This window comes from Ambystoma mexicanum, chromosome 1p (genome assembly GCF_040938575.1).
Source record: "Ambystoma mexicanum isolate Mex_15411 chromosome 1p, UKY_AmexF1_1, whole genome shotgun sequence".
Taxonomy (NCBI): Eukaryota; Metazoa; Chordata; class Amphibia; order Caudata; family Ambystomatidae; genus Ambystoma; species Ambystoma mexicanum.
In genome coordinates this window covers 763776195-763793760 of record NC_090921.1, presented here as the reverse complement: position 1 = coordinate 763793760, position 17566 = coordinate 763776195, and positions in this window count along the sequence as shown.

Genomic DNA, 17566 nt, shown 5'->3' with positions numbered 1-17566 from the left:
ATCCGGAGAGAAATTAAAAATTGTTTTGCCCAAATATAACTTCTTGCGCCTGTCCTTATATGCTTGGGACTGACGCTCTGCTTGTCGTGCTATGGAGGCTCTGCTGATGCAGCCCTGCTCACTCCTTGTGTTGTGCTCGAGGACCCGCCTTCTTTGGGCTCTGCGAGCTCCGTGTGCGGCCGTGCAGACCTCCTCGAGCTCTTCAGAGACCTGCCTTCTTTGAAACCAGTGTCCTCCTAGGGCCGGATTGAAATTAAAAAATGTTTGCCAAAATATAAATTCTAGCGCCCTCTCCGGGGCTCGAACCTATGCTTGACACTGACGCTCTGCTTACTGTGCTATGGAGGCTCTGCTGCTGCAGCCCTGCTCACTCCTTGTGTTGTGCTCGAGGACCCACCTTCTTTGGGCTCTGCGAGCTCCGTGTGCGGCCGTTCGCTGCCGTGCAGACCTCCTCGAGCTCTTCGGAGACCTGCTTTCTATGAGTCCAGTGTCCTCCCAGAGCCGGAGCAAAATTAAAAAATGTTTGCCAAAATAAAATTCTAGCGCCCTCTCCGGGGCTGGAACCTATGTCCTTGTACAGCTTGCCGTGCTAGGAAGGCTCTGCTGTTGCAGCCCCGCTCACTCCTTGTATTGTGCTCGGGGACCCGCCTTCATTGAGCTCTGCGAGCTCCGTGTGTAGCCGCTCACTGCTGTGCCGACCTCCTCGGGCTCTAGATGTGCGAAGTCCGTGTGCAGCCGCTTGCTGCAGGCTTCCTCGGGCTCCTTGGTCCTGCCTTCCTTGCGTCCTTAGACCTGCAGCCGCCCTGCTGCTGTTCGTGGCTGACGGGGAGGAAGCATGAGAAGGGCCACCTTGCCCCCAACAGATAAAGGCAAAATTCGGCCTGGGGGCAAGGCGGCCCTTTCTTTGAACTTCAAAAGGCCCCCGCTCAGCATCCGCAGGATGGGAAGGGGGGCCTTTGAAGTATGGAGGGCAAGGTGACAGGGGGCAGCGACTGCCGGTTGTCACCTGCCCCTCTCACCTCACCCTCCTGTCTTGGCGGCGCGCTGTCTGGGTTCCCATTGTTAAGGGACCCAGCAGCCCGACCCCACCATGTGCATGCTAAGTGGGGCAGCGCCAAAAGGCATTGCCCCACCGGAGTTAGCACAAACCCCCCACCTCCCAGCTTATGGCCCCGGGCCTCCCATCCGGGTGGGCCCGGGTGTAGTAATATTACACCCTACCAAAACGTCTTTCACCCTTTATGCAGCCCGTTGTTGCGACTCCCTCACTTATAGGTGCTTCCGGCAACACAGCCATCCCCAGGAGCCCGGCAGTCAGGCACGCTCTCTCTTCCTCCTGCTCACCTCGCTCCCAGCTGCCCTCCAGCTGCACTGACCTCGGCGCCACAGACTGCTGCACTCATTCAGTGACTCCTCCCCGACCTAGCAACTGCTCCACCGGTGCCTCGCGGCGGTCTCACAGGCACACGCACTGTGACTCTCCCTCAACGCCGGCGACAGCAACTGCTGGCTCCTCAGCAACTCCCAGCTCCACGAGTGCTGGAGAACAGTGGCTCCAAACTTCTTCTTTGCCAGAACCTACGACAAACACAACGAAACAGGTACTTCTTGGTGTGCAGCGCCCTTCTGCTGTACTGCATGCACCCAAAGGTGAAAAACCAGGCGGCTTCTAAGCCGCCTGGCCCACCCCTTTCCATTGTCCACTTTTCGTGGGCATTTTGCCCCCTTTCACTATTTTTTCCCGAGCTTCCTGCACACCTCCACCTTACCCAGGGGGGAGGGACGAGAGGACACTGCCCTTTTTATTTGGGCGCCTCCTCGATTTCTTTTTCGTCGACACCTCCATTTTCACTGTCCAGCCTAAATTGTTATACAATATGTTACAGATATCATCACCCCCAGCTCACTAGACACTCACCTAAGAATCCCAAGCACTAACGGATGGAAGGGAGGGAAAGAAAGCAAAGTCCAATTAATCTGGGGTGAGCAACCAAGGCCTCGAGCACAATGGAAACAAAAAGGGGATCACCCATTTGCTTAATCTTTCATGCTCCCCTATTGCTAGTGTGCCCAAGACCCGGCATGATCTTGGGGTGCTTCTGGCGCAAGGTAGCCATGCATAATCATGATGTCAAAGTGCTTCCTGACTCTGGAACACCTGTCAGTGGCATGGCACCACCAACCCTCCCCCGCAAAACACCCAATCTATCCATCGACCTCCCTCCAGGAGCTCACTGCGGAAGGTATTAAAGTGCTGGTCTAACGATTTTAAGTCTGTGGGCCTCACATGGTGTGGTAAAAACCGCATTTGATGGGGGCGTGGCTTGGAGCCATGGCGGTCGGTCTGGCTCAGTGAGAGCTCCCAAATGGTGCCACGCTGCCAGTTGAAATGCATTGGTGATATGGAACTCTCGGTCCGACAAAGCAGATGGAGCGGTATCCCCTCCTCTTGGGGTCCATGAAGCCTGATTTTTGGGTGCCCTAAGGTCCGGAATTGAGCTGAACTTCAAGCAGATGGAGTGGCGAGGCTAGCCGCAACGCAGCGAGATGGCGGCAGAGCCTTACTGAGCCCGCCTGCACTCCCGCACAGCTTGAGACCCCAGAGCCTTAAGCTACACCGCGACACCAACGGCGGTACGGCACTCCTTCCGGAATTGTGCATACCCTCTGCGCTGAAGCCACCTAGCCTAAGCTTTGGACCCCGGCGGACCCCGGCAGCCGTGCTGCTGAGGGTTTCTCCCTCCCCCCATGCCGGCCTCCCAAAGTTGTGCCCCACCACCATCGGAAAAGCTAGCCATCATGACCGAGCATCACAGGAGTGTGATGACGGGGGACCCCGCGGAAGAGGAGCCGCAAAACCCATTATCTACAAGCGGTCCCAAGACTCCCTTTGCACCCTCAGATTGACCCTTTGCAACTTCTCATCACCGCTGAGGAAGTGACCAACGTCATCCGCACGATGAAGAACACAGCCCCTGGCCCTGACGGGCTGTCCACACTATTCTACAAGAAATACATCCACACCTTGGCCCCCCACCTGGCCTCTCTCTTCAACTACTTCTTGGAAACAGGCTGCAGTACCCCCTCCATGGAGGAATCTTCCACAATCCTGATTCTGAAACCCAGAAAGAACCCAGAACTCTGCTCGTCATACAGACCCATCGCACTTATGAATGTTGACTCGAAAATCTTCTCTAAGCTCCTGGCACGCAGACTCGCTGAAATCCTCCCGGATCTCATCCACCCGGACCAAGCGGGATTCATCCCAAGCCACAACACCCTAGATAACACCAGGCGCACCTTAAATATCCTCAAATCCGCCAACAGATCTGGAGAGGGTTTGGCGATCCTATCACTCGATGCGCACAAAGCCTTCGACCTGCTTGACTGGGGCTATGTGGGGAAAACATTGAAGCACTTTGGGGTGGGTCCAAGTTTTCTGAAATGGACAATGGCAAATTACCAGCACCCCACCACGACACTCAGAATCAACGGCGCCAAATCCCCCAAGATCAGAATAACTAGAGGCACTCGGCAGGGAATAACCCTATGTCCCCTCATCTTTGCTCTGTCTATGGATCCATTTGCTTCCAGGATTCGGCGAAACCCGCTGGTCCAAGGTCTCGAGTTTAAAAACGAAGAAACCTACAAAGCAGCCCTATATGCTGATGACGTTCTGTTAATGCTAACCCACCCAGAAACATCTCTCCATGCCCTGTGGGAGGAGCTGGACAGCTTTAAAACTGCATCAGGGTTCTCCTTCAACCTAACGAAATCCACTGCTATGGGCATCAACATCGCTAGGGCCTTGGTGAACTCCCTGGTGGCCAGGTTCCCAATTCCATGGGCCAGGTCCCACCTCAGTTACCTAGGCATCCAACTCCTGAACCACATAGAGCGAACCTATAAGGTGATCTTCCCACCCCTGCTCAAGGAGCTGCAGTCGGACCTTGGTGCCAAGACTATTGTTCCATTGCTTGACTCTCCCGGTATCGATCCCCAAGAAGGACAGGCAGAAACTGCAAGCAGACATATTGCGATTCGTATGGGGAGAGAAAAAAACATGCATCACCAGACGGGTCCTGCTCAGAAACCCTGGAACCGGAGGTATAGGGGTCCCCGAGGTGGACAGATACTGCCTAGCGGCTCAGCTCTTGGCAGCATTCTTGTGGCAACCGGGCCCCAATAAACCCCGCTGGTTGAAACTGGAGGAGGACAGGAGCCAATGCCCCCTGGAATCCCTGCCACACAACACCTGGCCCAGAAACCCCACAGATGCCAGGCCACTCACGGCAACTAGGAACACGGTGGAGAGCTGGAAGAAGGCGGCCACAAAATGGAACTGCAGGAACACAGTGGGTCCACTCACCCCGGTCTGGGAGAACCCCAACTTCACCCCTGGGTTGGGACTGAACGTTTTCTCCAGATGGAAGGCAGGTGGACTGAGGTATATTGCAGATTTCTATGCAGAAGGCACCCTGCTCACATTTGAGGGCTGCAAAGAGAAGTTCCAGGTCCCGGAAAGTGAATGTTTTCGCTATGCCCAGCTCAGACATCAGCTGACTCACAACTCGATAAAGACACGCGGTAGCAGAGACCTCATGGCGCTGGAACGGACATTGACCGCAACCCCAGCCAAGAGGTAAATATCAACTTTGTACAAGCTGCTGGACAGAGCATCGCCTGAGCTAAAGGAGCCGGTCATGACACGATGGGAGTGAGACATAGGCAGAGAACTGGATGCAGCAAGCTGGAACTGCATTTGGATGAGGACCCACAGGAGCTCCAAGTGCGTCACAAATTAGGAGGGGGCAATCAAGGTCTGCTACAGATGGTACCTGACACCGGAGATCCTACATAAGTGCAAATGACATGTCGACTGGCGGACCTCTGCACGCACCTACTCACAGCCGCCAAAATGTCTATAGCTAGACAGTGGAAACATCCCGAGGGCCCAGCGATCCCCATGTAGTGGGCAAAGTGTTGGGGCATTGCTGCAGCTGAGAAGATCACCACCTTCCGCTTTGGCAACAGGAGCACGTTTTACAGAATTTGGTCCCCGTTCTTACACTACGCACAACAGTTTCCTGGCGTAGCCAGGCAACCACTGCCCCTCCGTTGGCTGGCAAAAGATGACTATCCCTAACGGACCCTGGAGACTGTTCCCTTCTTCCTTAACCTACAACTGAAGCAGTTGCCCTCCTGATCCCCCCCTGGAAATACGCCCCCAAACCCGTTAACCTTATGTGAGGTGGTTTTGATTTATGTTCAGTACTTTCTCACTTTCTCACTCAATTGTTTGTGAAAATTCAATAAAAAGTATTGTTGAAAAAAAAACGCATTTGATGTTTCATTAAAAAAAGTGACTTGATTACCTTGTGGAGAGAAAGTCATGTGCGTGCCATCGGTATTTATGCCAACATGCCCTACTTAATACGGAAGATGCTAATCCAGACTTGCTTTTTTTCCCTTCCCTTCTGGGAGTTGTAGTGCAGGGATTTTAATGGGGAAATCCAGGACTACAAGTTCTGAAATTCAGAGTAAGGAACAGACCTGGTCTAGAAAATATCCTAAATTGAATAGTGCAATTACTCATCAGTTGTCAAGTCGAGTAGTTGCCTTGAGATTTCAGGACCTACAGAGGACAATGTCCTGTGGTCAGCTATTCTGGGGTGCAATTTCAGAGGGTAGAGGGTCGCGAGCAGTGGCGTCACCAGGAATCAAATTTAGGAGCTACACAGAGGGGGCCAAAGACAAAAGTAGTGGGGGGGCACAGACAAAAGTGAGGGGGGCCGCCTATGAAAGGAAATGTGAGATGTCACAAGCACACCTGCAGAGAGGCTTTTGTGCACACCAACTACCCACCTCCCCTGCCATCAGAGTGCAGGAGCAAAACCATTCAGTGACTAATGGCCCATCATTAGCGGTTTCGTGGGCTACATTCTGATGGGAGGGGCTGCAAGCTGCCCTGCACACTATGGAGGTCGCTGTGCAGAAGCTGGGCAGGAACACCTGAGAAGTGGCTCGTGCTCATGTTCATACCGATGCCAGAATGCATACCAAGATCACGGCTAGCTTTGAGACAAAAGGGATATACAGACATTTGCCTTAGTGAGTGTCACAAATAACACCTCGAACAGAGAACACAGTCACTGCTCGCCCTAGGTAGGCAGGGCACTGGTGGAAGGGGGGACGGAGGGTCAGGATTCCAGAGGTCGCCACTGGTCGCGAGACAGAGGATGTGGACAATGTATATAGCCTCAAGGTACATCTTCAGATTCATTTTCTAAACTAGCTGACTCCATTTTGGGTGGCTTACCTTTTACATTTTTTGTGGATTGCAGAGTTTTCGATTTAAAGATGCTGATTTGGGAATAATGTTACAAGCAAAACAAACAAACAAACAATACTGAACCAACCATTATTAAACAAAGAGAGAAGCTGTAATCCTCATTATTGATGGTGCAGGTATGGGTACAGAGAAGTCAGCAAAGTAACATCATTGGGCTGCCAGGGCATTAGCCACCTACCACCCTCGAGAAATTCCGGGATGTTGCTAAAGAAACGTTGTTCACCTTCAGATCTGCCATCGTGAGCTGGATAGGATGCCTATGATAAACAATGGGGCTAGCACCTTAACAAGGGCCCTGCATTTAATTTTGTAACACATTTATTTCCTGTCTACAGCGCCTTTTGTTACATGTTAATGTTTAGACAATTGGAACTTTGATGAGACATTACCAGCTGAAAGCCCCTACACAGTTCTAATTACCCACCAAATCTGTGCCTTCTTCCAAGACAATTAAAGTGAAGCACACAACTGTTTTAAAGCTGGGGTTATATCCATGATGTCTATTAGTTGGACACACAAAAAAGAGTTTGCCTTTCTGTGGTGATTCACATGTTCCCAACATCATGCATAACAGCAAGCTAAGTATTTCTGGCAAATAATTACTATAGTGGCTATTTTGGTTTAACATATTTGTATAAGGAGCTGTACATTGTCAGGTGTCTTTACTATGTGATTTGTGTCCTTGGCAAGTAAGCATTATAAGAGAGTATTACTCTAGTTCTTGAAATCAAAAACCTAAATATGTGTCCCAACTAGAGCCTAATTTGGAGAGTTGGATAAAATCCCATCTTCACTGCTTTCCCAAAGTGCGTAATCCTGGGGAAATAAATTAATTTCACTGTACGTTAGTTGCAAAAACGAAAATCCTTATAGAAGTGCTTAGTAAAAAGAAAATCTCTCTTATGATGGGACAGATTTACTGATTCTAGGAAGAAAGTGGTGTCCCCTCCTCCTGCTGTGTTGGTGGGCTGTGAGGCTGTCATCTAGAATTGTTTCACTGTTGCACTGGCCCTACAACAGTCCCATATCACTTGATTTGACAGTATGCCATTCCCCCGCCCATCTGCACTTGCACGTTCTGAACACTCACAAGGCATAGTAGGTTTGTCACCCCCCTTCCCCCCACTATATATATTATTATTATTATTATGTATTTAATCTTTTCTTATCCCTTTGTCCCCTCCCTGTTGCCCTGTGGGCACTTTGAAACAGTATTTACTTCCTGTGTAAGCGCCCAACAAGCGAACAATAAATAAATAAATATATAAACTAGCCAGAGAATCTAGTATCGTGAACTGACTGCAGCAAAAATAACATTAATGCCCCCCCCCCCCTCCGACCTCCCTGTTGCTTGCTGCCTGCCTCCCCAGCTCGACAATGAGTGAAAGGCTTTACTATGCCCTGGTATGCCATGCTATTGGGCATTGCATAGCACATCTTCTGCCATTGTCATGGTTTCTTGGCGTTCGAGAATCTGCAAGAGCAAGAATTGTGGGAGGCGATTAATGGAGGAGAACAGAGCAGGTCCAGTTTACTGTTTGGCAATGCGGACATATGGAGACCTGAAAAGAAAGGCTCTGCGTGATGTGTGCATTTTGGGTATTTCTCGAGTTGTAGGGAGCAGTGATTAATGATTGCTCCAGGTTGTTCATGTAAATTGTGTGGTGTCTAGCAGAGTGGTGCTTCAGGACAGCGTGGAGAGTTTTGTTGGTGCATCTGTGCCGGATTTGTGTGCTGTTTAGGGACATCTAGTGACACATGTCTTTGAGTAGTGTATTTTCCATTGTGTTAAACTTTGTGGAGAGTTGGGATTGCGCTTGGAGGCGTGTTATTGGTTAGGCTGGGAGGTGCAGTGATGTCTAGGTGGTTATTGTTGCCGTACCTTACCCAGCCATCAACCCAATAACAACCACGGACAACCCCTTTGACTTTGGAAGCATCCATATTTGGAAGGTATATATCTATTAAAATCAATGAAAAGCATTCTTTCTCCATCTTTTATGCATTGTTATGATATTTTATGTGATGTTAGGCGAAGTCACGCAGTGCCAAGTTACTCTATGCCACATCACCAATTCAGGGATCACAAAATGTAGTAGTTGGCCCCGCCCTCCCTTCCGTCTGCCCACTCACACCTCAAAGACACTCCAGCTGTTGTGCCACTCATTCTTACATGTAATTACAATACAGCTGGTAATGCATCTTGATCTAGCGCCTAACAAAACTGACCACATCACAACCACAGCATGTCCCTGCTGACAGGCACCGATAAAAATTTGAAATTGTCCTATCATGTTTTTGGACAACATAATTGGCCCAACGGGCTTTAAATTGCACAATTTGCTACTAGTTTGACTAGTTCCCACAAACATTCCTTGGGGGAGAACAGGAAGTGGGCTCTGCACAAGTAAACGTGCCATGCTTACACAGTAAGTCTCTGATCGTAGCCCCTAGCCCACCATTTGAAGCATTAGCCCCTCCCCCTGCCACGTTCTGACCTAAGTGTGCACCTGAAATAAGAGTGCAACAGTTTCTTTTCAGTATAACTCCACTTTACATTAAAGCGTTGACTGCTTGGTGAATATTGCACCTGAAAGCATACCTGGTGGTTCAGGGCCAAAGAGAGCGTGGAAGTAGCCATCTGAGCTGGCCCCGTAGAGCACAAACCACTGGCCGTGGGGCCCCAATCTCCCCGCCAAAATAATGATCCTTCTGAAAGGGTTACATTGTCTTTCCTGCACCATGGAGGTGACTATTAACACAGAATCACACCTGAAGGACAAGGAGGCCTTGCGCAAACGAGAAGAACGGGTCTGTCAGGTTCCTGGTGCTCATGGCACACAGCACCATGCTATTAAGCCACCTTCATGGATTAGGGAACATTCTTGTTTCTGTTGTACTCCCTAAGCACACACGCGGAACAGTGAGAAGGAGTGTTAGGCCTGAAGCGAATGACCTGATCACCCATTAAGCAAAATCTTTTCTTAAACACAACTCAGAGGAGGCAATGCCACTCCTCATCCGCGCAGAAGCCTCCACCGTGAATCACCCCAAAAAAGCCTAAACAAATGCCTCTTTCTTTACACCTAATCCAGCCAGATCACCGCCCCTGCCATCCCCCGTCTAGCCTAATCTACTTCTTTTTCACCTTCTCCCTTTTGAACTATGTAAGGCCCTCCAAGGGCCACTGGGTAGGGCGAGTGCTGCACACACATTCATATAGAATAAGAGATACAATACAACAGAAACAGAGTGAGCTACCTGAAAACAATAGACCAGATTGGCATTTCCTGTTTGCCCCTCTTCCTCGTCACAGTCCTATAATCATGAGAGTAAGTCAACTGGTCTTAACTGCATTGTTTTGTATAACCCCTTTGGGGGTCTCACCTCTCCTGTGGGCTGGCCTATAAGACCCTCCCCAACCTTTGCGACTTTAATGTGTGTGTCCAAAGACAGGCACAGTTCAAGTGCGTATGTGAGGGGCCCCGGTGCCGGGCCGCTTGTGGTAGGTTGATCTGACTGAGACTACCACCACACATGTTATATTGCGTGGAGAATGCAGCAGGCATCCTGCATCCATTGTGTACAGATGCTGCGGAGCTGGCCACATGTATAAAGCCAGGTCCTTGGTTGGAAGCCTGCGGATGCAGCTTCCTGTATTGCTACTGTGTGAGGGGTATTAACCCCCTCTGCGGGGAACCTGTATGGCTCAGTGGAGAGGCCCTGAATACTCTACAGCATTGCTCATGACCCGCAATGAACTCTGGCCAATGTTCCCACGCGTTTGTACAAGGTCAGCCAAGTGTCTTATTATGAGACTTAAGCCCACCTGTCTGCCAAAAGGGTGTCTCTACCATGGAGACATTGCAAGTACAGTGGGCAAGGCCTATTTATCTGGTGATAAAAAGCTCGATTTATTTATTTATTTATTTTATTTGAATGTATAAAGTGCACAACGGCCCATGGGCATTGCAGCGCTGTTACAGAGAGCTTGCTTGGTTACAGTTGACATAGTATGTGAGGAAAAGACATAAAGCGTTACATTTGGGTAGACACAATGGAGCATTTCAAACAGTAATTTAACATGAATTAGGCAAGTCCTGGGGTTACAGTAGGACAGTGATATCTGAGTCAGCGTTGCTAGTTAAAGAGCTTGGTTTTGAGTCAATGACGATAGTCTTCTCATAATCCTCCTTTCTGTAATGCATAGCAAATGTGTTTAAGAATAATTTCCTGTAGAAACACTCAGTTGCGCGGCGTGCGCTATACAAGCGGTCCCACTCGCTCATGCACTCATTTGTCTCAGCTGACATGGTTAAGACTCTACCGCTGAACCTAATCTGTTAACATAATGCCAGAAATCCTAGGAACCTTTGGGAATGTTGCCTTCCATTCTACTTCTCCCTCCCACTGACTGCCCGGCTGCCATGGGTGAGTTGCCCTATCCCGGTTCTACTGATCAGTGCCCAGCTCCATTGCTGGATAGGTTAATCTGCACAACCAGCAGGAATGGGACCAAAGTTGGTAAATTGAGCTAAGGACTCAAGGAATATCCAGGAGGGGTAGCAGAAGTCTTATGGAGCCCCTCCCACCCCGCACCCTCCAGGGTCGGCGTCCTCCCCCAATAGACTGGGTCGAAAAAAGGCGAATTTACTAACGAGGGTAGTCAAGAACATGATAAAAACGGGCTTTTCAGTATTCCTTACTTTTCCTCATTTTTGCAGTGGTTCTAATATCTGTATTCTATAGGTGAGCCTTTATGAAAGAAAGAAAAGAGGGCTGAGGGAAAACATTTGATGAAGTAGAGATTTTCCTCCTCACCCTCGGGTCCCCTAATTCTCCATAAATAGGAAAGGGAAGTGATGAGGCACCACCAGCTGTCCGCGTTCACTGGTGTGAGCTGGTAATCCCAGCTCATGGGGTTACCGGCCAAACCAAGGAACCCGGGTATCCATAACAGCTGGTGTTGCCCCATCACTTTCCATCTTCACTGCTTTGCCAAAGTGCGTAATCCTGGGCAAATTATTTAATTTCACTGCAGCTCATGGGGGAGCCAAAGGCTTGATTTCAGTACTTAGGCTTGCTTTGCCCTAGCAATTTTCCCTAGTCTTGGGGCAGAGGCAGAGAAGACTTGTTTTCTGGTCCTTTCTGTAACGCTCACCTGATTCCCGTAGAGGCGCCGGTCTTGACTGGGCGTATACCGTATCTGCAAAGGTGATGTGTAACACACGGCTGGCTCTTTGGGCTGGACCTCTGTGCACTGTATGTCTGACTTGAAGGGTAAGATGTCTGCAGATAGAAAATATGGGATTAAGGAACTGGGTTATTGAATGTCTCTCTCTTCTTCCCTTTCTCTTCTCCTGTAGAACCCCAAAGGTTAACGCTCTCACCTTAGGTAAGTGAACGCCGTGCTCTCCATCTGCCTCGGGGCAGGGTGCTGTAACCAGTTTCTTCACTGGATAAGGGGAGCAGGCCTCTTGACTTCAGAGGACTGCTGTCCGTCGTTTACTGCACGAACGGTAAGTTTCGAGTAATTCTAATGTCTTTAAAGTCTTTAGTAATGATGTTTCTTGTTTTGCAGGGTTCCGGCGATGGCGGATGACGGACTGAAGTGAGTTGAAGATGGAGCCCGTGTGATGAATAGAAGCGCCTGGAAGCACGTAAGTAAGCGCTTGTTGCCTGCTTCACGATGCGCTCTAACTGTCTTTTTATTTTGCAGGTACAAGTTCGGAGCGGCTGCAGGGTGCCGGAATACCCACTGGGTTAGATGTGGAAAGGAGTAATGGCACGTGAGTATTAAAGTTCCCCAATGTCTTTAAACGCACCTTGTTTTGTCTTTCAGATGCGGGATGCAGCGCCGAAGGCCTCCGGAGCGTGCAAAGAGTTGGTAAGCTTTTGTCTTTCAGATGCCGGAATGCAGCGCGAGGCGTTGGTGACAGCCGATGGACCAGGTAAGTGAAGAGCTGTCACTGAAGACCATAATGCTAACCTGTTCTTTCTTGTCTTTATAGGTGTTGCTGAAGACTGGATTCAGGATGGTAAGCCTTTTTCCTTAGGCCCAGGATCAGATGCAGAAGACACGATGAGCGTTCTGCTGCAGAGGATGCAGAATAACGCAAAGCAAGATTCATCCATCGGGTGTGGTTTAAATAGCCTCCTGTAGTGCTTAGGTCTCTCCTTCCACAGCCACGCCTAGGTAAGAAAAGAGTTCCTGCTTTCCAGAAGAGTTCCAGTGTTCTGAATCTAGGGAGTGGCTCCTGCCCCACCCAACAGGAAAAGTAGTTCCAAACAGAAGAGGATCAGAGGCTCAACTGGCAGGCAAGTAAGCAGCATGGTCTGCTGCAGGTAAGTCCACCCAAGCATTATGAGCCCGGCGCTTCCAGCGCTGGGACTGGGCATATTTATGAGCCTGGTGCCACTGGCGCCAGGACTGGGTCCAAAAGGTCCCAATTGGGACTGGTTGGCACTCGGAACCTGGGTTATGGATCTGCTTCCAAGGGAGTTGGGAAAACCCTGACCTTTTGGAAGCAGAGATCATGACAGTACCCCCCCTCAAGGCCCCTCCCAAACCGGGCTTCTCCGGGGGTTTTGGCTTGTCAGGAAATGTTCGGTGAAATCTTTTGATTAGGTGAGGAGCGTGGACATATTCAGCAGGTTCCCAGGATCTCTCTTGGGGGCCGTAGCCTTTCCAGTCAATTAGGTAAAATAGTTTAGATTTGGAGATCTTGGAGTCCAGAATGCTTTTGACTTCAAACTCGAGTTCTCCATCAACTAGGATAGGTTTTGGAGATTTAGTTAGTCGGGTTTGAGGTTGCACGGGTTTTAATAGAGAGACGTGGAAGACCGGATGTATCTTCATGTGCGGGGGCAAGTCCAACTTGACCGCTACTGGGTTTACTATGGTAGTGATGGAATAGGGACCAAGGTATCTTGGGTTGAATGTGCGTGGCCCTTTTAGAGGTAGATATTTGGTGGATAACCAGACTTGATCCCCTACTTGATATTGAGGGGCTTCCTTCCGATGTTGATCTGCTCCTTTCTTGTATTGTTCTTTAGCCCTTTGAAGGTGAGAAACAGCTTCCTTAAAGGCTTGGGTGATTGTAGAATGCAGGTAGTCTACTGCTGGTGTTTCAAGATCTTGGAGGGGATCCAACTCCGAGGTTCGAGGGTGACTGCCGTACAAAAGAAAAAACGGGGTTTTCCCAGTTCCCGAATGGACAGAGTTATTGTAGGCATATTCGGCTATCCAAAGGATGTCTTTCCAAGTTTTTTCAGTTTGTTGCAGCATGCAGCGTAAATACTGTTCCAGAGTTTGATTGGTCCTCTCGGTTTGTCCGTCGGTCTGAGGGTGGTGACTGGTCGATAGTCTCACATCAATTTGAGCCGACCGACAGCAACTTCGCCAAAAATGAGAAATAAATTGACTACCTCGATCCGAAATTAGAACCGAAGGAAAACCGTGCAGTCGGACGATGTTTTCGAGAAATTCTCGGGCCAGAGTTGCTGCTGTTGGCAAGCCTTTGAGCGGAATGAAATGCGCCATCTTGGAGAATAAGTCCACGATTACTAGAATCGTATTGTATCCGGAGCATGGAGGTAGATCGGTGATGAAGTCCATAGAAAGCGTATGCCAAGGGCGAGGTGGGATGTCAATAGGGCGTAAGAGGCCTGCTGGTCTTTCCTTTTGACTCTTGTTTATGGGCGCATACTCCACAGGACATTATAAAGTCTCTGATATCTTTTTTCCAAGACGGCCACCAGAAGTAGCGCTTGATCTTTTCTGAGGTCTTGGCCATACCGGGATGTCCTTCCATTAAAGAATCGTGATAACAAGAGATTATTTTTTTCTGTAAATCTGTGCTGGGTAGGTATAATCGTTCTTGGAAATACAATAAGTTGTCCTTTACTGCAAAGTCCTTTCCCTGCAGATGCCAATTCTGTATGTCTGCTGGAGTTACAAGTTGCCTGGCCTTATCCTTAACTTCCTCTATGGATTCTGTGGCGATTACACCCAGAATTCTTTGTTCGGGAATGATTGGTACAGGTTTAGGGTTGATCAAGTGTTCTTCCACTCCCATCCGAGAAAGGGCATCAGCTTTACCGTTCTTTGTACCAGGTCGATAGGTAATTATGAAGTCAAACTCGGCAAAGAATAATGCCCAACGGAGTTGTCTAGAGGATTGGGCTTTTGCGGTTTTCAAATATTGCAGGTTTCGGTGATCCGTAATCACAGTAACGGTGTGTCGGGCCCCCAGCAGATAATGCCGCCAAGCCTTAAAGGCAGACTTGATAGCCAGAAGTTCCTTGTCAGTAATCGTGTAATTGATTTCAGGAGGCGAGAATTTGCGGGACCAAAATGCCACGGGATGCAACTGATTGGTTACCGGGTCCTTTTGTGATAGAACTGCCCCCATGGCAAGGCTTGAAGCATCAGTTTCCACGATGTAGGGGAGTTCGGGGCGAGGGTGTTTTAAGATTGGTGCAGAGATAAATTTAGTCTTCAAATCCTGGAAAGCTTGTTCCGCCTCGGTAGACCATTCAAAACGTTTGTTTTTCTTTAACAAGGCAGTGATGGGCTGGACTATTCGAGAGAATTCGGGGATAAACCTGCGGTAAAAGTTAGCGAAGCCTAACATGCTTTGCACACCTTTTACGGAGGATGGTGATGGCCATTTGAGAACTGCATCGACCTTCTTTGAATCCATACGCACTCCGCCAGGTGATAATATGAATCCCAAGAATTCAACTTCAGTCACGTTGAAAACACATTTTTCCAACTTAGCGAAAAGTTTGTGTTGACGCAATCTTTCGAGGACCATTTTCACGTGTTTCCGATGTTCAGATTCCGATGAAGAATAAACGAGGATGTCGTCAATGTAAACAACAACACACACATCTATGAGCTCTCTGAGGACATCGTTCATAAAATATTGAAAGGCGGCCGGGGCATTGCAAAGTCCGAAGGGCATGACCTGATATTCAAATAGCCCATAGTTGGTGCGGAAGGCCGTCTTCCATTCATCGCCCTCTTTTACTCCTACCAAGTGGTAAGCTCCTCTAAGATCCAGCTTTGTATATATGCATGCTTTTCTGACTTGGTCCAGGAGTTCAGGGATCAAAGGTAACGGATATCTATTCTTAACGGTGATCTGGTTCAGGGAGCGAAAATCTATACAAGTTCTAAGGTCTCCTTCCTTTTTTGGAACGAAGAACAAAGCTGAAGAAGCAGGGGACTTGGAAGGACGAATAAACCCATTTGCCAGGTATTGATCCAGGTATTGTCGAAGGTGAAGGTTCTCAGGCTCGGTGAGGGCATAAATTCTACTACAAGGAGGAGTAGATCCAGGTATCAGGTCTATCTGGCAGTCATAAGACCTATGAGGAGGTAGAGAGTTAGCCTGATCCTTCCGGAAAACATCTTGGTATTCTAGGTATTCGGGAGGTAACTGGGGAGTCTCTGAAGAAATTGCTGCCAGTGCAACACCAGGTGGAGGGTGACAAGTAGAGACACATTCTGGAAACTGGACCGTTCTTGCTCGCCAATCGATCAGAGGATTGTGTTTCTCTAACCAAGGTATTCCTAGAATAATCTGAAACTGAGGGGCCTTGATCACATCGAACACGATCTTCTCATGGTGTCCATCTTGACTTAATAGCGTCACCTCTTGAGTGGTATGCGTTACTGGCCCGGAGGCTATCTCCGTACCATCCACCGTAGTAATGACGTCCTTTACAGCCTTGGGAAAAAGAGTTAGATTCATCCTCAAAACCATTTCATGATCCACATAATTGCCGATGGCACCGCTGTCGACGTAAGCTTCAATTGCATGTAATCGATCCGGATTATCAGGGCTAATGAGGACCATAGGTATCACGAAATGCGAGGTCACGGAACTGGTTTTCACGCTCGGCAAGAGGACCTCTATTCTTGTCGGGCGAGGTCGTTTCCCTGCTCAGAGTTTGTAACTTTGGTAACTGCAGCTCCTACTGCCTTCTTGGCAGGTTTCACCGGACAGTCTCGAAGAAAGTGCCCTGAGTTTCCGCAATAGAGGCATAATTGCAACTGTTTTCTCCTTTCCCGCTCCTTTTGTGTTAGAGGACCTTTCAGACCCCCTATTTGCATGGGTTCCCCGGAGTCTACTCCTTTGGAAGGAGTTGGCGGTTTGGAAAATACTCGAGCATCAAACTTGGAACGATCGGCCTTCCTGTTCTGCAGTCTGTGATCTATTTGAACGACTAAGTCTATATAGTCCGAACAATCTTGTGGGGGATTCACTACTTGGGCTAACACATCTTTGAGCTCTCCACGTAGACCTCTATAAAACAGCGTAATCCTTTTGTCCTCAGGCCATTGAGTTTCCACTATCAGTCTGTTGAAAGACGCAATATAAGCCAAAAGGTCTTGATTACCTTGTCGCAACGAAAGAAGCTCATTGTCCAAGGCCTGCCCCTGTGAATGTCTTGCGAACAGTTTTTCCATACTGAGCTGAAAAGCTTGAAAATCATGGAGGACCGGATCATCTTGATTTACTAGAGGGATCGACCAGTCTGCCGCATTGCCACTAAGGTACGAAAGCACGAAAGCTACTTTAGCTTGATCAGTTGGAAAGGCTGCTGGCCGGCATAAGAAATGCAACCGGCACTGATTGATAAATACTGCAAACCTCTTTGGGTCACCAGAAAATCGTTCGGGCGGAGCCAGAGGTACATTCCCAGGTAGGTTGATCTGCACTGGATTCATAGAGGATGTAGAAGGAAGATTTCCCCCAGATGCGGGTAACGGGGTCTGTCCGGCTTGTGACTGTAGCAATAGTCTAGCGAGATCATCTGTTCGCTCCTTGGAAATAATCAGTTCCCTTCTTAGAGCGTTCGTTTCCTGACGGGCTGCATGCACTTCTGCCCTTAGTTCCCCAAGTAACTGGGCTAGCTGGTCGGTATCCGAGGTTTCCATAGCGCCTGGACGGGAGTTTTGTGGTAGGCTTTGCGTTCTGTAACGCTCACCTGATTCCCGTAGAGGCGCCAGTCTTGACTGGGCGTATACCGTATCTGCAAAGGTGATGTGTAACACACGGCTGGCTCTTTGGGCTGGACCTCTGTGCACTGTATGTCTGACTTGAAGGGTAAGATGTCTGCAGATAGAAAATATGGGATTAAGGAACTGGGTTATTGAATGTCTCTCTCTTCTTCCCTTTCTCTTCTCCTGTAGAACCCCAA